The following is a 21,016-nucleotide window of genomic DNA, read 5'->3' as shown; positions in this document are numbered from 1 at the left end:
TTCTTTGTCGGATATCATATGTTCTTTGCAGTAAGCTTTACGAAGAAGAAACGAGTGAAAGATCACTTATTGATGTGGGGCTATAATTCCATAGTTTTGTACATTATGTGCCTTGCATTTTACATGCTTTAATGATAAATTACAATTATTATTTTTGCGTAATGGAGTCTATTTTATATGTAGGTGAATTGGAGATTAAAGTAGAGCAAAAGGGATATGTAAACATCGAAAGTGTGTTCGAGACAGTGAAAAGGAGAAAGCTGGCGAGGCCAAGCAAAGGCCAGCTTAACCAGGCGTTATGCCTGGTGACCTCAGGCCTTGGGCGAGATCCATTCCGAGTTTTGAAGATTTATTTCGTCTCCTGGTTTGACTAGGACTTGACCTACACGTTTAGGTCTTTTCCTACAGATATAAATAGACCTAAAAACACCACTTTGAAGGGGGATTCGACCTAGGTAGAGCAAGGAGCCACTGTAGAGGCCGGAATTCATCAGATTTCACCTTTCTTCCATCAAACTTAGTAATTTTTATATTTCTTGGTATGATTTGTTGTTTTGCTACCATGTCTATGTGGAGCTAAACTTCACGTTCTAGGGTTGTGGTTCTTTCATGACTATTGTTATTCGGATATTGATTTTGCCTTCTTGATTTATCATATTGGTTTATTTATTCAATCTTGCGCTTAATTATTTAATTGCTTGATCACCAATTGAATACTATCTACGAATCTAGAATTGAACTCGAAAGTGGGAATTCTAGATTGCATATAGGTTTGAGTAGAACATGTTCTTGAACCTAGGAATCGGGGAACGAATTCGCGGTTAGGATAGACATATACCTAATTGTCTTGCTTGGTTGGTTTACAGGAATTATAAATGCGTTCTTGTTGATTCTAACTCCATAGACATATAGGCGTTAGGTTAGCTTGAATAGGCGAGTAAGAACTCGACGGGTTCTTATGAGTAATATTAACCCTGTCAACCAATAAACCATATGAATTAGTTAGTCAATTCAATTGAATAATACAATAGGAATGTTAGATAGCCCATAACCCTAGATCGTTTTCATAACATTGGTAACATAAAAATGTGTTATTCCTCTATTCTAAGTTCATTATCTGTTTTTGTATTCATTTTAATTAGTTTAGAATCAAATACTTCTAGTTTTAATTCTTATTTAGATAATTAGGATAATCTAATTTAGTTAATAGTTAATCACAAGTCCTCGCGGGTTCGACATCCGACTTTCAAGTCACTTTATTACTTGACGACCACGTATACTTGCGTGTGTGTTTGGTCCCAACAAGTTTTTGGACCGTTGCCGGGGACTTAGAAATTAGCTGTTTTTGTAGATTAGACTTTTAATTTTATCCATTTTGTTCTGTATATATTTTTATTTTATAACAATTTGATTTTCTCTTAATGTGTTCATAGTTCTCTCAACATGACATCTGGGGATGAAATATTCGGAGGTAAGGTTATTGATGAAGACGTTTGGTTGACGGAAGGCTTTTATGGCCCATCTTATTGGGCTTGTCATGACCTAAACTCTGGGAGGTTTGAATTTGAATATGATATTAAGGGTTGGTATTGGGAGGAATATTTACGATTTAGGGAATATGAGGAACGGTGTTATCTTCTAACAAAATTGGTGAATGATTGGTCGAAGGAGAGAGTTGATCGTGCACAAGAAATTGATAAATTTGGCTTGGCTTTGCACAACTTGGATGCAGATTTGAGTGCAAAGGTGGATGTGTTCAACATCCAACAATTTAATGATGAGTTGTGTGAAATTAAAAAAAATCTTCTACACCAAATTGAGGAGCTAAAACGAGAATACCAGGCAGTAGACCATATTTTTATTGAGGATGTCCATGTTAAGAAGAGTGTTCTAGAGTCATGTGAGGAAGTAGATAATATTATATTTGAAGGCTCTAGTGTGTGCACATATGAGGATATAAATAGTGATACGATTCTAGAGTTGGGGCGTGTTGGTCCTCATTCTAAATATCTTTTGACATTATGTTTGGATGATGACATGAAAATTGAGTCATCTGAGCCTATGGGGGAGTCAAAGGCTGAGGATGAGAGTACCTATATTCTTGAATTTATTGTGCCAAAAAACAAAAATTACATTCCTCATCTAAAAATCGAGAAGTGCAGAGTGAAAAATTTATTACATTCCTCATCTTTGTAGCCCCACCAAAGGAGCATAGCCACAAACTGGATGCCATGTTAGGGGTACAATGCATAAGTTCGAGGTGGAGGCAGAAAGTGGTTCACATCGTGTCGCGACGTTAAATTAGGCGCTTGTTGGGAGGCAACCAACTTCACTACTTTCTTTTATTTTTATTTATTTTATTTTTCTATTATATTTGTAGTGTTGCTTTTGTTTTGTAGGAGCACGAGCATAGGAAGAAAAGGCCATAAGATGCGCAAAAGTGAGCTAGCTTGTTGGAACTAGTGTGAGGTACCCGCACAAAGGACCATCTTTGGGGGATGTTTGAGTATCCCGTGAGCCGCTAGTGCTTCGGCCTTTGCCCTGTCAGGGAGTTTCTTGTCCACCCTCGTTATTGTTTTGCTTTATTTGTGCATTGGAGACACTACACTCTTTTAAGTGTGGGGTGGAAGAATTCTCTAGATGATTAGTAGTAGGATATAGAAATATGTTAACTTCTTATTTTTATTTTAGTAGTTGTGTAGTATTTTAGTAGCTATGAAAAAAATTCAGAAAAAAAAAAGAGAAAAATTGGACTCTTCCCGACGATGGATCGCCTAGACAGTTTTCTTGGGGGATTTAAGTCTAAAAAAAAGGACAAAAAGATTTTCTTCGTAGGTAGTGTAGTAATTCCCCCTTGGTTTTATTTGTGCCGTGGTTCTTTTTCAAGGGTTTTGTTTGAATCAGGTGTGGGTAGTTTTATTTTTTTAAGAGAGGAGCCATGGTGATATGAATTGAATTGAATTATTATCTCTTGACTTTGTTATGCCTTGAGAATAGTGAGTACTTTGGTTGTAACGCTTAGGCTCAATTTTTGTCTCTTGTATAAGTGCCTTAAATGGTATAATCTTAAATATGCTTAACTTCTTTGACTAGAGTGTCTTGATGAGTCCAATCCTGAGTGAGTAATGTGCCACGTGTGCGTGAGGTTTTTATGTTATTCTGTGAATTGCATTTGATGTCTAGAACTTGCCCTGTGTGTTTGCAAAGTGAAATAGAAGTTTTGTTCAGTCTTGGAAGTGATAAAGGCATTTCTTTGTAGAGCCAAATATGTATAGTTTACCCGTCTAATTGTTATGTATCGTAGTTAACCCCGTTGAGCCTATAATCCTATTTCTTTGGCAACCACATTACAAACCTTACCTGTTTGTTTGAATTAATTATCTATTTGAACTGTTTCACCTCTAATGAGCACTTTAATTGTTATGAACTTTATAAAAGCTAAAGTTTGGGGTAGTTGGTTTGGCTTTTGAGTGGAACTAATAAAATAAGGAGAAAGGTGTACTGTTTTGAAAAAGTAAGAGCCACTTGAATTGAAAAAGAAGAAAAGAAAAAAATAGTTGTACTATTGTGGAAAGTATTCCGTGATAGTGGTGACTCTTGATGTAATTGTGCTTAAAGAAATATGGAGTTAGTATACATTGATGTGAAGGTGGAGTTATGGTTTGACATAAGTATGAGGTTTGAATGTTAAAGTATATGTATTAAAATGCTTAGGGAGGTGTAGTCACTCATATTCAAATGTATCCTACCCGACCCGCAGCCTACATTACAAGCAATGAAAGTCATGCCTGATCCTAGACTGAATGAGTTCGATTAGTAGAGTAGTATACTACGGGCAAGCCTATGGTGCTCTTTTGTAGCATATGATGTTATTTCTGAGAGTGAGTGAATTCTTTCTATCTTGAGTTCCTAATTATTCTTAACTTTTATTGTGTGTAGAATACTCTCTTTTGGTGTGTGAGGGCACTTGATTCATGAAGGAAAGGTAATGTCATTGACCTCTATATTAGAGTAAGTGAGTGAATTGTGAAATGCATGGTACTTATGAGTCAAATCTTGAGGTGAAGATGTTACACCCTTATGCTTAGTCTATTTTAAAGATTCTTGGTATAATGAGTTAAGGGAATTGCTTAATAGGTTGTGTCTATAAGTGTAGTTTGATTTCTCGAGGACGAGCAATATTTAAGTGTGGGGTATTGATGTGGAGCTATAATTCCATAGTTTTGTACATTATGTGCCTTGCATTTTACATGCTTTAATGATAAATTACACTTTATTTGCGCGTAATGGAGTCTATTTTATGTGTAGGTGAATTGGAGATGAAAGTAGAGCAAAAGGGATACTTAAGCATTGAAAGTGTGCTAGAGAACAGTGAAAAGGAGAAAACTGATAACTAGGGATTTTGCCATGTTTTATACTCCTTCTTGCTTACACTTTGGTTATAAATTGTTACAAAATAATCCTAAATGGCTCATAAGTGTGCTTGATTGCAGGTTTGATCGACAAAGTGACGAAATATCAAAGATCGGCTCAAAAAGGAGTGAAACTTGCTCAAGTACTAGAGGCCAAGCAATCTGAAGGACAGCAGGCTTAGTGCGGGCCGCGCAAAGTCAACTACGGCCGCACTAGGAGATTCAGAGAGTGGTAAAAACTGGCTTCAGGCAACGCGACCGCGGTACACATCTCGCAGTCCGCGGTGAAGGCTCCGCGGCCGCACGTCAATTTTGTGCGGTCCGCGGAATAGAGATTCGAGAGTGGAAGTTTTCAGAGTCCACATCCATGCGGTCCGCGGTCGTCTTTGCGCGGACTGTGCCAGCTTTCTCCGCGGCCGCGGTACATTTTACGCGGTCCGCGGAGCCCAACTTCAGAGAGCTAAATTTTGAATTTCAAGAGCCTTGTGTGGCCGCGGCCCATTTTGTGCGGCCCGCACTAACCCCGCAGGGGCATTTTTGTCTAGTTTTTCCAGCTTAGTATAAATATAACATTTTACCATTTTTAGGTTGTCTTTTATCTTCAGAACACAGCTGCGCTCGTGAGAACAACTTTTGTAGCCATTTTTGGCATCTTAGCTTTAAATTAACAATAGATTCTTGCAATTTAATTTAGTATTTAGTTATTATGTCTTGTTCTTCATCTATTTCTTCATTTTCTCTTTCAAGCATGTGTAGCTAAACCCATTCGCTAGGGTTGTGGCTCAACCCTAGTATGGGTAATTTATGGGTGTTGCCATCTAGGGTTAGATTGACTATGGGTGTTTGCTATTTGGGTTGATTTTATGTTTTAATCTATAAATTGGTGGTTGCAAACACTGATTTGTGTTTTGTGGATTTGACTCTTCTTGAGAAAGAGAGTCTAAGTCTCCAAAATTGACCCAACAAGGAATTGGGATGGACTCATGAGAAATGATAGTCCCAATTAATGGGTTAAACCTCGAGAGAGTAATCACCCTACTTGAACCCTAGTTGCTTGATCTAATTTGCCTACCCATTTGGTCTTGAGAGAGTCAATTGGGAAAAATTACTCTCTCTACCGAGAGGTGTGAGAGTGGGTAAAATTGTGCAACGATTATAGCATAAGCCCCAATTATGTCAATCAAACCTTAGTAACATCTACCCGTCAGTTAGCCACCTAGGTGATACCACGACCCTAGTGCCTTTCTTCCCATTAGATACAACTTTAGCAATTATCTTGTAGCTTAATTTAGTTTCAATTAGAGGTTTGATAATAGTAGTTCATAATTGAAAAAACCCAAAAATGATAAGAAGATCAATTAAGAGCATACACGCGATTCTAGTCTAGATAGATACTCAGCTCCAATTTCTAGCTCTCTGTGGAATTCGATCCCGACCCTCATATCGGGTAAAAGCTATTGCGACCCTCTCTTCCTACTTTATAGTAGCGTGGAGTTGGCAGCGATCAACTTTTTGGCACCGTTGCCGGGGAGCTAACGGTTTTGGCTATCTATTTAGTTAGTTTTGTGTGTTGTTCTTCTTTCCTTCTTTGTTACTAATTTGTGTGTGTGATTACTACAGGTACCAAAATGGCTTTAAATGCAAATGACCCTCTTGGAAACGTGCTTGCGGGGGAGGAGGTAGATGAAATTGGAGACGATGAGGTGCCTCTTGTACCTCCCAGACGTGGACGAGGCCGCCAGGCTAATGCTAATGACAACGTTCCAGACCCTCCTCCGCCACCTCCAAGAGCGGTTCCTCGGGTGCTACCGAATCAAGGATATGCAAGTGCTATTGTCCCACCCAGAATATGGGCGGGCAATTTTCAAATAACAAACGTAATGTTGACCTTACTTGAGCAGCATGGGTATTTCACGGGCGTTGCGGATCAAAATGCCTACAAACACTTGAAAGGGCTCGTTGATACATGTTGGGGTAGCAAGCAAACGAATGTGTCCGAAGATGCTCTTAGGTTGAGACTTTTCCCGTTCTCACTTCGGGGAAAGGCATTGGATTGGTTAGAAAGACTCCCCAATCATTCCATCACAACTTGGGATGAGTTGGCGGATAAATTTATTGCTAAATTCTTCTCACCCGGGCATATGGTGGCACTTCGAGATGAGATATTGGCTTTCAAACAAGAACCCACGAAACCTTTGCATGAGATTTGGGAGAGGTTTAAAACAATGGTGAAAGAATGCCCAAATAATGACATGACGGAGAATATGATCCAACAAACCTTCTATCGGGGAATCAACACCGCTACTCAATGTATTGTGAACCAATTAGTCGGGGGTAACTTTATGAAGCTCCCCTACAATGAAGCTTGTGATATTTTGGACGAAATGGCCGACACTTCTTCGGCTTGGCAAAGTAGAGCGAATGTGCCCCAAGGTGACCCCTCGGTCATCCATTTGCACAAGGAATTACATGATCACGGTCAAGTCGTTGCCGAGCACACTACTACTATGAATCAATTGGCAAAGGCGCAATTGCAACAAGTTCAAAATCCTCGCCAAGTCAACGCTATGGAAGGAGTGAATATGCTTAAGAGAAGGCAAAGAGGGCAACAACCTCTAGGAAATTGTGATCAATATGATGATGGTGGTGGTTTTTCAAATGAGTGTTATGATGAGCAAAGCGAAGAGGTTCAATATTTCAATAACTATCAAGGCAATCGAGGCAACTCTTCAAACCAACAATGGCGACCCCAAGGAAATTGGGGCAATCAACAAGGTGGTGGTAATTGGAAAAACAACAACCAAGGTGGTAATTGGGGGAACAACAATTCGGGCAATCAAGGGAATTGGAATGGGAATAACAACAACAATTGGAATAACAACAATGGTCAAGGCAGGTGGAATAACAATGGAAATCAAGGCAACCGGGGGCAAGATTTTCAAAGGCCCCAATGTATCAACAACCGAACAATCCGCCTCCGTTTTAATCTCAAGGGTCTAGTTCTTCGGGCAATGATATGGGAAGAATAGAAATGATGTTCGAACAAATGATGAAGAAGAACCAAGATTCTGATTCTCAATTGGCTTCCCACAATACCTCCATTCGGAATTTAGAGGTACAATTAGGCCAAATTTCTCAATCGTTAAATACTCGCCCAAAGGGTGCTCTACCAAGTGATACGGTAGTGAACCCTAAATGTGGGAACAATCATGTGATGGCGGTTACAACAAGAAGTGGAAGAGGCGGTGATGTGCATGCCTCGAAAGATAAGCAAGTTGTGGATAATGATATTGAGTTGTGGGAAAATGATGTACCTTTGATAGTTGAAAATGTGGTTGAGAACAATGTAAACAATGAAGTGAGGATAGATATTAATGAGGCCGAGGTAGAAACTCAAGCCACCGTGAACCCGTCTAGGGAACATGTGATTGATATGCCCGAGCCGGTGGTGCCCAAAGTTAAGGTACCTTTGCCTAGGCCACCTCCACCTTATCCTCAACGGTTAGCAAAGAAAAAGAGTGACAATCAATTCAAAAAGTTCATAGATATGATGAAAAGCCTTACAATCAATGTGCCTTTGGTGGAGGCACTTGAACAAATGTCGGGCTATGCAAAGTTCATGAAGGATTTGGTCACAAAGAAGCGTTTCATGGATTGTGAAACAATAAATATGAGTCACCAGGTCAGTGCGATAGTGCATTCTATGGCCCCGAAACTTGAAGACCCTGGAGCTTTTACTATCCCTTGCACTATCGGTAGTGCGGAGTTTGCTAAGGCCCTTTGTGACTTGGGGGCTAGCATTAATTTGATGCCTTATTCAGTCTTCAAGACTTTGGGAATTGGGCAACCTAGGCCAACCTCAATGAGACTTCAAATGGCGGACCGATCGATGAAGCGGCCTTTGGGTATAATTGATGACGTACTTGTCCGGGTGGACAAATTCATATTGCCAGCCAACTTTGTTATATTGGATTGTGAAGTGGACTTTGAAGTCTCGATTATTCTTGGGAGACCTTTCCTAGTAACGGGGAAGGCATTGGTTGATGTTGAAGCGGATGAGCTAACTTTCCGAGTGGGAGATGAAAAGGTGGTCTTCCATGTTTGCAAATCCATGAAGCAACCCAATAGCATCGAGGTGTGCTCTTTTGTGGACATTGTCACAGCTGTGATAGTGGATGACACAAGTTCTATGATCAACGTGGAGGATCCCCTTGAGGCCGTGCTATTAAATCTTGATGTCAATGATGATGCAAGCAGAGTGGAGTGTGTCAATGCTCTACATGGGATGGACTCTTATTCCTATGAGCCGAGAAAACTGTCTTTGGATCTTGAAAACCGGAAAACTCCACCAACAAAACCATCAATTGAGGAGCCACCGGTGTTGGAGTTGAAGCCACTTCCTCCACACCTCAGGTATGAATTTTTGGGCTCTAATTCAACTCTTCCAGTTATTCTTTCTTCTTGCCTTACTAACTTGCAGGTTGAGGCCACTTTGGAGGTGCTTCAAAGGCGAAAAAGGGCAATTGGATGGACTCTGACGGACATTCGGGGAATAAGCCCCGCATTTTGCATGCATAAAATTATCTTGGAGGATGATGCAAGACCTTCCTTAGAACATCAACGGAGGCTAAATGAAGCAATGCAAGAGGTGGTGAAGAAAGAAGTGATCAAATGGCCTGATGCGGGTGTGGTGTATCCAATCTCCGATAGCTCATGGACTTCCCCGGTGCAATGTGTACCGAAGAAAAGCGGGATGACGATGGTGAAAAATGACAACAATGAGCTTATTCCCACTCGAACCATTACCGGGTGGAGAGTATGCATGGACTACCGGAAGCTAAATAGAGTGACCCTCAAGGATCATTTTCCTCTGCCATTCCTCGATCAAATGCTTGATCGCCTTGCGGAGCGAGCTTTCTATTGTTTTTTGGATGGGTATTCGGGCTATAATCAAATTTTAATCGCCCCAGAAGACCAAGAGAAGACAACTTTTACATGCCCTTATGGTACATTTGCTTTCTCCCGGATAAAAGTGTACAGTGGGCCGGGCCCAGCCCGGAACCGGCCCGGGACCGCGGGCCTAACGGGCTGGTCTCAGTGGGCCTGTCCCAAATGGTGCATTAAGCCTGTAGCGGGCCAGTCCTACACAAATAGCCCACGAGCCCAGGACCGCTAAGCCCGGGACCGGCAGGCGGGGCTGGGCCGGCTCAACCGGGCCTAACGGGCCAAACGGTCCTCAACGGCTATATTTTAAAAATAAAAAAAAATTTTAACAAAATGGCCAACGGTCAGATTTTAAAATCTTGCCGTTGGCCATCAAAAAATAGCCGTTTGGGAGTTTAAAAAATAGCCATTTGGCCCCCAAACTTTATTTTAACCCCAAACTTTATATAACTACACTTTTTCCCGATTCTCAACTCTAAATACCCCCTCATTCTTTCATTTTTACTCACAAATTCATCAATCTCTCTCAATCTATATCTAATTCTCTTCTATAATTGCTTACTTAATTATTGCAATTTCGTGAAAAATTGTGAAGGTGGTGAATTGAAGTATTCAAGTCTTCAACAATTTTCAGTTTTCAAGAAGTTGTTCGTCAATTCGGTAAACTCGTTCCAATTCTTAAGTTTTAAGAATATAGTTTTGTTTGTTTTAGTTTGTATAATTATAACTAATATGGCCTTTTCTTTTAAAAAAATGTTTGGTGGTAAGGGAAAATCTAAAATTGGTGAATCTAGTCGCCAAGCTACTACCCTTCCCCCGGCTCCCCGACCCAGACCTGTTACCCGTCCTCCTCCACCTATTATTATTGATAGTGATAGCCCTTGTTTTTAATTTTCCGATAGTGAATTTTGCCATGATGTTGCACCAGGTCAACAATTAAATGAAGAAGTTATGAATGCTCTTTATCCTAATGAAACTATCTTTGAAAATGATGAGGAAAATGATGATGTAGATGAAACCCAACCGGAGTTAGATGATACACCTACTAGTCCTGTTAATAACCCAACTGATGCCCCGCCTGACCCACCTGTAGAAACCCCTACTTTTAATAGGCAACCTTCTAATCGCCCCGAAACATCACTTGTTTGGAACTTTTTTACTCAATTAAGAGAACAAAATAAGCCTAAGTGTAAAACTTGTGGGGGTTTGCTGGCGCATAAACTTACTGGAGACCCTAGCGGTACGAGTAGTTTGACTAGACACATAAAAACACACCCTAGAGATAAAGCTAAATTTTTACAAATGAAAGCAGCTAGAGGGGACAAGTGTAGATACTACGGTTAACCCTAGTACAGGTTCAAATCTAGTTCAACCAGGAATTAACACTGTGACCGGTGGTATTTTATATTACGATCCAAATAAAGATCGTGAAGAATTAGCAAAGATGGTTACTGTTATGTGCTTACCCTATAGTTTTTCTTCTAGCCCTCACTTTGTGCATTATATTAGAAAGAGTTTTTAATCCTACTTATAAATGTAATGAAAGAAAAGTTTAAAAAATATTTTCTCCCTATCCCCCCTATTTATGGTGTTGCTGCTATGTTAAACCCTACCATGAAATTAGGAGGTCCTTACTTTTGGTATTCAAATATTTATAAGGCTTTAGATCTTTCAAAAGAGGAATTTGCTACACTTGCAGATGCAAAAGCCTCAATTAAAATAAATGCTCAAACAATTTATAATGCTTATCAACTTGCCTTAGATCATGCTAGGCCAAATGTTCCAACTCCTACTTTGTCTAGTTCACAATCGTCTAAAAGAACTGCGGGCCTAAAAGCACTTAGTTCTTGGACGGAGTTCAGGGGCTCTCAAGGTGATAATATTGATGATACTTCACATCTAAATGAGCTTCATGTTTATTTGTCACAGGGCCTTGAAAAGGAGAATCCAGACGGCACCTTTGATCTTTTGGAATGGTGGAAGGCCAGAGAACAACATTTTTCGGTTCTTGCAAGGATGGCTCGGGATATTTTATGTATTCAAGCTTCAATAGTGGCATCAGAGAGCGCTTTCAGTCAAGCAATACTTCAAATAGGTGATCATAGAGCGTCTATGAGGGAGAGCTTGGAAAAATCAGTACTCTTCAGAGATTGAATCCGCTCGGAAAGAAGAAATTTTGGACTTGCAGAATCACAACCGGAGATAGACGAAGCTTATGAAGAAATGATAGCGGAACTTGCGGAGGATGCTGCTTCGCCCGGAAGCAGTGATGAACAAGCTTCTTTTCCGCCACCACCAACGGAACTTCCTCCGAACCTTGAAGGATTTATGAAATTTGATACTATATAGATTATGGTGTAACTTGTACTTTGTCACATCTTCTTTAGTTTCTTTTCCTTTTAATGGTGGTATTAGCACCTTGTTGTGCTCATTCCATTGGGGGGAGGAAGACTAAGAAAGATATTGCCATTTTTGTTAATGTCGTAATAATAAAAATTATAAGACACTCCCTTGAATATCTCTTTGCAATTTTTTTTTTGTGTTTAACTTGCTCTTTAGAAGATTTAACTTACAATTCTATATAAGCTATAATATATTTACAAGAAATTATATAAGGCAATATATATACATAACATACTATATATACTACATAATATATATAAGATACATATATACATCTAACACATATAAGCTATATATATATGTTAATGTATTATAGATATAGATATAGTATATATAATATATATAAGGCAATATATATACATACTATATATTGCCTTATATATAGTATATATACTATATATACATACTATATAAACTATATATACTATATATATGTATATATCTAGTTTACAAGAAATTGCCTTAGACANAGAAAGTTCGACTCTCTGTAAGTTCGCCACCGCGGCCGCAGTTGAAGTTTTGTCGCGGACCGTGGTGGACCTCCTGGGCCGCGGTCGGTTTTGTGCGGACCGCGGAGGTTGCCTTCTCAGACTTCTGCTGAACAAACCCAGCGCGGTCCGCGGTCCGTTTTGTGCGGCCGCTCTGGTGGGTAAGACTGGGTCCCACAACTTTTTCTATATATAGACCTCAAGGGTCTCCTTTTACCCTTTTCGAACCCTAAACTCTCAGAGCCCTTTTTACTGTTCATCCTCATTTTTTTTACCGTAACACTTGCTTAGAGTGACTACTTTCATTGCATATACTCATCTGGTAACATCTCAATCATAACTTTATGCTTAATTTTAGTTTTTGTTTATTTCAGCTCATAGCTTCTTCCTTTTTACCATTTTTCTCTGATTGTTAGCGTAGGTTCGTACATTTGTTAACTTTTGTGGGCCTAAGGAGTTTTATTAACTGGGTAAATCGAGTAGGGACACAGTAGGGTGAAAACTTGAACAAAATTGCAAAAATTAGAAACCCTAAGTCAGTGCCCTAACTCAGCACCCTTCGCGGACCGCGGTCACATTTGTGCGGTCCGCGATGCTTATGTTCCGAAGCTTGACTTGTGCCCAGCGCGGCCGCATTGCACTTTGTGCGTTCCGCGCTGACCCACCGCGGCCGCGGTGGGGAGATTCAGAGAGCATGTTTGGAGGGCCTTTGACTTGTGCGGACCGCGGTCAATATTGTGCGGTCCGCGGTGGCCCCTGTGCGGCCGCACGTCCATTTTGTGCGGCCCGCACTGGCCAGTTACTGCAACTGTTTCTGCAATTGTCTGAGCTTCTGTTCTGCAATTAATTCTGCATCCGTTTCACTGCCTGTGCTTAGACTAACAATGTTAGATGTGTGTGCTTGCAGACAATGGTTAAACAAAGAGGTGGCAAAGGATCACAACAACCCGGGAGAGGTGGTTCCTCCCGAGGGGGCAAAGGAAAGATAGTGGTAAAACTCACTCCCCAAGCTCGGGAAAATATCAAAAAGACTCGGAAATTGATAAAAGCTGCAGATAGAGCTGCTTCCCGTTCCTCGGGGAGTGAGTATATGCCATCCCAGGACATCTCCTCAGACTTAGTCCCAACTCACATCACCACCCACTTCCAACTGACTGATACTCCTCCGCCATCACCCACTGTCCGTCAGCCAATCGATGTTGTGAATGAGTCATCTAAGGGCTCGGCATCCGGTAGTGAGGACTACTCCACCTCCCCCACAGCTTCATTGTCTGGGGAGAGTGCAGAAGGAGGCGAGGAGGAGGTTCAAGGTGCGGAGAAGTGCAGGGGGGTGGTGAACCTCAAGTTGGGGGTGTTGAGCGAACTAGAAATCTCACAGTTTGGGAGGATAGATTCGTCAGTCAGGTAGCGTTCCACAAGATTAGGGAATGGTGGCTACTACGAAAGCAGATTCTTGAGAGGAGTTTTATTGAGCGAGACCTTCTTCCCCTAAAACCAAATGTGCAAAGACAATTTCATACTCGAGTAGGTTGGGCACATTTTCAAAGTGAATGTGTAAAGGCAAATGAGCACATGGTCAAGGAGTTCTATAGCAATGTGGCCCACATCTTGAAGGGCACTAAAGTGACCAAAGTGCGGAACAAAAAGGTAGTATTTACTGGGAAGGCACTCAATGAATATTTGGGGTTCGATGACAAAGATGAGACCCTTTACAATGAAAAGTTGGCAATGGGCGAAGAGGTTCGTCCGTGGTTAGCTTCATACCTGGCAATCCCGGGTACTGTTCTGGAGTGGTTGCAAGTAGGGACCAAAATATTTTGGAAGACCTTTAACTTTGAAGCTAGGGGGTGGTTGACATTTGTGTGCAGTCGGCTTGACCCAACTACTCATGATCAGACTATTCCACTTGCCCGGGCTGTTCTTGTTGCATCTATTATGGCGGGATATCCTATCAACGTGGGCAATGTTATGTCCCGCGTCATTTCTGCCGTAGGGCTTGAGCATGACCGGAACTATCCTTTTCCTAACACCCTCACTATGTATTTCCGGGATCTAGAGGTGGAGAAAAGACCTTTTGATATCAAGGTCAATCCTGTGGCTCCGTTTTCGTGGTACAGTTTGAAGGGGCCAGATAACCCCAAGGACAAGAATTACAAGCCGCCTACCTCTGCTCCAACTGGCCAGTCTGAAGAGCCGGTTGCGGTAGAGCCCTCCACTGAGCCTGCCTCCACCACCATTGAGTTGCCTCTGAGACCTTCCACTACTGCTGGTCCTTCTACTTCAGTTGGCCCGGGGATTCCATCTTCCCGGGCCCATCCTATCATTGCCCACCAACTGAGCCAGGCACTTTATAGCTTGAACAACTGGATGTCAGCTGCATCATCCAAGTTTTCTACACTGTCTTCTACAATTGCGGCTCAGTCAGCACCACCGCCAGTACAGATTCCACAGTCCATTAAGGACACATTGAGGAAGATCCTGCAGAACCAGGAAAAGATCATTAGGACTCAGGATGCCTTGTCTAAGGCAGTGGATTCACACGGCAAGGCTCTGAAGGAGCTTGCCAGGGAGCACAAGAAACTACGGAAAACACGGGTTTCTAAGGAGTCGGTGAAGGAGCTTAGAGCAGATATAGACAAGCTAAAGGCCGACTCATTACCTTTAGACTTGCTATTTGGAGATCCAGCTCCAGTAGCAGTACCAGCAGCAGAGCCACAGCAGGAGCAAACACATATGCTTCCTAGGAAGAAGAGGAAGCTCCCCAGTGCAGATGAGGGGATCATCCAGTTGGCAGACCCACCAGAGGCCTCCTCCAGTCAGCCACAGGATGCCCCTGATATTCAGCCTGTCCAGGTCCAGGCCCCAGTCCCAGCAGCTGAGCAGCAGGAGTCCGGGAACCAGTCTGAGGTTCCCATGCATACAGAGGACCCGGGGACCACAGATGATCCCATGCAGACCGACACGGCTTAGGGAGTCTTCATATCCTTTCCCTATACTTTTTGATGCTTATTTTGTTAGTTGGCATTGAGGACAATGCCAACTTTTATTCGAGGGGGTGCGCCCTTCATTTTTGGATGACTGTAAATATTAATACTATTTTATGCTTTCCTTTGATTTTTTGTTGGTCTATATATAACTTTACATTTAGTTACTTTCATCGTTTGTTTTATCTTCTTTTTGGGTATGTATATAAAGTTGCATTATTGTATATATTCATCCCCCATTGTATATTCTAATCCCCTATTGTAAATATTCATTCTATTTTCTATTTTCGCAAAAAAAATTCGTTTTTAGCTTCTTATATAGGCTCGTAGCCTTTTGTTTTGTTTTGGACATTTTTAATAAGACTTTGGTTTTCTTAATGCCACGGTTCTTTCCAAAGGTAGAATTTTGTGTGAACCGGGTGGCTCTTCCCAATGATATATGGCGTGACAACCTTCTTAAGGGTTTGAGTCCATTTTTGTTTTTGTTTTTGGTTGTTGTAAGTAAGGGTACCTCAAGCAAAGCTTCACTTGGGCCTAGCAAATTTGCCTTTGATCCCATGGTCAAAGACAAAAAATGTTGTGTTTAGGATGGTGAAAGTTGTGGCCTTTGAGACTCTTGAGTTGGCCAATATCCATCAAGTGGTTCTTTCGGGACCATTGTGTGCTCAGATCATGTCTAAGGTTGTTGTGGGCCCCCGACTCGATGTCTTTAGCAACCCCTTAGCTTGTGTGGTGAGAAATCGAATTGCGAGTCCAAGTCCCGTTCCATTGATCTAGAACTTGCCCTGAATATCTGTTGAGGCGAAATCTTAAGTGAAATTTGACTTGAGAAGTGATTATAGGATCTCCTTGATCCAAATGGCATTTTGAACAATTCCATAAGCCTACCAATGATATGATTCCCTAGTTAACCCTTTTGAGCCTTAAACCTTCTTCTTTCAAAAAATCATGTTACAAGCCTATACCCGTTCTCAAAATATACCTTCTCTTGGCACCCAGTTCTTTTCTTGAGCACATGGCAAAAGTATAAGTTTGGGGGGAGAGACGAAGATGACAACAAAGTAGTATAAGGCACAAAAGTGAAGAAAAAGGAAAGGCAATGAAAAACAAAGAAAAGCAAAAGACAAAAATAATGCTCAATGTGAAAAAGAATAAAAAGGGATTCTAGAAAAGCAAAGAAAGAAAGGCGTGGAAAGCTGAAAAAGGAGAAAAGAATTGAAATGCATAAGAAAGAGTGATAATGTGTCTCTCTAACCCCTTAGAAAGAAGTTAAATGACTCAAAGAGTCAAGATATTTGTGCCAAATGAATCAAAAGAAGGGCTTAAGGGAAGATTAAACCCACTTGAACAAAAACATGTCCTACCCTTACCCAAAAGCCTTCACATTGACTCCACAAAATCCCTATATGATCTTGAGTTGAATGACGCTTGCATTAGTGGATACTTACATGAGGGTCAAGCATATGGTACCTAGAGCCGGACTTGTGACCTTTTTCTTGAGAGAGATGAGTGAATTCCCATAAACCTCGATTTGTGTGTCCATATTCTAAAAGGTGAGGTTTGCTTAAGGAGAGTTGAGGATGTGTGAGTTTGGGTTCCACAATGACCAAAGTAATTGAGAGAGTTCTTTGATGTAGTGAGTCAACTCTTGATGCTCTTGCGTCACACTTAATCCATGGTGTTTCAAAAGTTAAATGTGTTAATGATTCATTCGTATTGAGGGCAATTGTTAGTCCCAATTGATGCTTGTTGAGGATACTATAGGATAGCTGAAAAATAATTGGATTTTTCCTTAAGGGGTGGGTTTTATTTTGTTTGCTTGAGGACAAGCAAAAGCTTAAGTTTGGGGGAGTTGATAACTAGGGATTTTGCCATGTTTTATACTCCTTCTTGCTTACACTTTGGTTATAAATTGTTACAAAATAATCCCAAAAGGCTCATAAGTGTGCTTGATTGCAGGTTTGATCGACAAAGTGACGAAATGTCAAAGATCGGCTCAAAAAGGAGTGAAAATTGCTCAAGTACTAGAGGCCAAGCAATCTGAAGGAAAGCAGGCCTAGTGCGGGCCGCACTAAGTCAACTGCGGCCGCACTAGGAGATTCAGAGAGTGGTAAAAACTGGCTTCAGGCAACGCGACCGCGGTACACATCTCGCGGTCCGCGATGAAGGCTCTGCGGCCGGACGTCAATTTTGTGCGGTCCGCGGAATAGAGATTCGAGAGTTGAAGTTTTCAGAGTCCACATCCAGGCGGTCCGCGGTCGTCTTTGCGCGGACCGCGCCAACTTTCTCAGCGGCCGCGGTACATCTTACGCGGTCCGCGGAGCCAAATTTCAGAGAGCTAAATTTTGAATTTCAAGAGCCTTGTGCGGCCGCGGTCCATTTTGTGCGGCCCGCGCTAACCCCGTAGGGGAATTTTTGTCTAGTTTTTCCAACTTAGTATAAATATAAAATTTTACCATTTTTAGGTTATCTGTTATCTTCAGAACACAACTGCGCTCGTGAGAACAACTTTTGTAGCCATTTTTGGCATCTTAGCTTTAAATTAACAATAGATTCTTGCAATTTAATTTAGTATTTAGTTATTATGTCTTGTTCTTCATCTATTTCTTCATTTTCTCTTTCAAGCATGTGTATCTAAACCCATTAGCTAGGGTTGTGGCCCAACCCTAGTGTGGGTAATTGATGAGTGTTGCCATCTAGGGTTAGATTGACTATGGGTGTTTGCTATTTGGGTTGATTTTATGTTTTAATCTATAAATTGGTGGTTGCAAACATTGATTTGTGTTTTGTGGATTTGACTCTTCTTGAGAAAGAGAGTCTAAGTCTCCAAAATTGACCCAACAAGAAATTGGGATGGACTCATGAGAAATGATAGTCCCAATTAACGGGTTAAACCTCGAGAGAGTAATCACCCTACTTGAACCCTAGTTGCTTGATCTAATTTGCCTACCCATTTGGTCTTGAGAGAGTCAATTGGGCAAAATCACTCTCTCTACCGAGAGATGTGAGAGTGGGTAAAATTTTGCAATGGTTATAGCATAAGCCCCAATTATGTCAATCGAACCTTAGTAACATCTACCCGTCAATTAGTCACCTAGGTGATACCACGACCCTAGTGCCTTTCTTCCTATTAGATACAACTTTAGCAATTATCTTGTAGCTTAATTTAGTTTCAATTAGAGGTTTGATAATAGTAGTTCATAATTGAAAAAAAACCCAAAAAAAGATAAGAAGATCAAATAAGAGCATACACGCGATTCTAGTCTAGATAGATACTCAGCTCCAATTTCTAGCTCTCTGTGGAATTCGATCCCGACCCTCATATCGGGTAAAAGCTACTGCGACCCTCTCTTCCTACTTTATAGTAGCGTGGAGTTGGCAGCGATCAAAAGCTGGCGAGACCAGCTTAACCAGGCGTTATGCCCGGCGACGCCAGGCCTGGGCGAGATCTATTCCGAGTTTTGAAGATTTATTTCTGTCACGACCCTAAACCCAACCCGGTTGTGATGGCGCCTCTCGTGAAGACAAGGCCAGTCGACTCACTTCCAATTCACTTTAAGCAATTAAAATAATAACTACTAAGTCTTCAATCAGAAATAAAATCCAAAAATAAACAGTATAATTTGCAGAAATAAAAGCCAACACAGCCCGATACCGGGGTGTCACTAGTCATGAACATCTACTAAGGTCTGAATACAACAAGAATCTAAAATGTACTAGATACAGTCTAATGAAATCGTGAGGGAGAAAAGCAGTGCTGCGAACGTCGGGCAGCTACCTTGCTAAACTCCGATGACTCTGCCTCTGAGCAACTAATACCCGCTACCGGGTTCAGAAATACCTGAATCTGCACACAAGGTGCGGAGAATAAAGTGAGCACTTCCAAGTCAGTGAGTAATAAAAATAAATGAAGACTAAGCGATATAAAATCACGTAAGGCACAACATTAAGCTATAAGAGGCATAACAACAGTCAGTAAATATAAGTAAGCAGGGAAATCTCACAAACACCTTTAACCAGTTAAACAATATACAGGGAAAATAACTAAAAAGTAAACACATAATAACTGCCCCTCGGGCACAGTAACAATAGAATCAGATCCTCGGGCAATGTCACAGAACAATACCAGCCCCTCGGGCTATATCTCATATCACAATGGGTACCCGCGCTCACTGGGGGTGTACAGACTCCAGGAGGGGCCCCTAAGGCCCAAGCGCAATATCAAGCCATCTCGTGGCATCATAAACAGGCTCTCGGCCTCATATCAATCACAAGCCACCTCGTGGCGTACAATCTCAGGCCCTCGGCCTCATTATCATAATCAGTATATCACTGCTGCGGCATGTTTCCCGACCCAGAAGTATCCTCACAACACAGGCCCTCGGCCTCACTCAGTCAGAATCTCATAAGCCCCTCGGGCACCAGTAAAACATGAAGCTCAGCTCAAAATATCTTTAAAAATATAATTTAATGTGTTTAAAATCGAATGGCATAGCTGAGTTTTGAAAATAGAGAAAATATAGCATGACTGAGCACTAGTATGAAATCAAACGGTGAGGAAAAATATGATTTAAAATCCCCTAATGGTTCAAACAGTTGGCACGAAGCCCACATATGGTATTTAGCCCAACATATAATAATATCAAACACTTAATTGTCAAATACGCAGTAAAATAGTCATTCGGGATGGACTAAGTCACAATCCCCAACGGTGCACGACCCCACGATCGTCATCTAGCGTGTGTCTCACTTCAACATAGCCGAACGCTGTGAAATTCCGGGATTTCATACCCTCAGGACAGCATTTAAAATCATTACTCACCTCGAACTAGCCCGAAAAGCTACTCTGCAACACGCTTGCCTCTCGAACCAACTTCCGAGTGCTCCAAATCTACCAAGTTCAGATTTTTATCATCAAATTATGTTAAACGAATAAATTCCAAGTGAAAAATATCGATTTTAAGCACAAAACCAGAAATCAGTCAAAACCCGACCCCCGAGCCCGCGTCCGGAACTGGACAAACTTTATACCAAAATGTTCTTCATCATCTCACGAGTCCGTACATATAAAGAACTCGAAAAATCGGAGTTCGTTCATTGACCCCTCAAATCATCCTTAGAAGGTCTCATAATCTCAAGCCCTAACTCCACCTTTTTCTACTGATTTTCATGAATTAAACACTTATATTTTGTTCCTTAATCATAAATAATCGAGTTTTAGGGTTCAAAATCATTACATCAATGGAGAACAATGATTTCCTCTCTTCAAAATCGCCTCAAAGCTCTTTTGCCGATTAAAAATGGTGTAAAAGGGTTTAATGGTCGCGGTGGTTTATTTAAAAACTGCTCACGCGTTTTACTGTTCACTCGAGTTACTGTTCACCCGAGTACTGTTCACCCGAGTTACTGTTCACCCGATGTCACGATCCAAAATCCACTAAGGGTCATGATGGCGCCAGATATCGCTGTCAGGCAAGCCAACCAAATTATTTAATTAAATTCTCGTTTTAAATATTTCTGAAATCTCTTCTTTTATACGTTTAAACTATACATAGTATATTCCACTAAATAAGAAATGAAACATTTAACAACTTTTAAAATTCTGAATAAACCCATAGACATCCCCCGAACCCGGTGTCACAAGTGCATGAGATATTTCTAAGAAACAATACAATACCACATCCGTCCGGAATACAAATTGGACAGAAAGTAAATACAATACACTGAAAGAGACTATACTAGCTGCGGGTTGCCTCGAGTAATGCAGCTCACCTAGTCCCCGTAT

General features: G+C 41.2%; 1 pseudogene; it reads left to right on the top strand.

Annotated features, from left to right (window-relative positions):
* The window catches only part of LOC109215736, a 78,842-nt pseudogene that overhangs the window by 40,250 nt on the left and 17,576 nt on the right, over positions 1-21,016 (top strand).

This window comes from Nicotiana attenuata, unplaced genomic scaffold (assembly GCF_001879085.1).
Source record: "Nicotiana attenuata strain UT unplaced genomic scaffold, NIATTr2, whole genome shotgun sequence".
In the NCBI taxonomy this organism is placed as follows: Eukaryota; Viridiplantae; Streptophyta; class Magnoliopsida; order Solanales; family Solanaceae; genus Nicotiana; species Nicotiana attenuata.
This window is presented reverse-complemented; position numbering and strand designations above follow the sequence as displayed.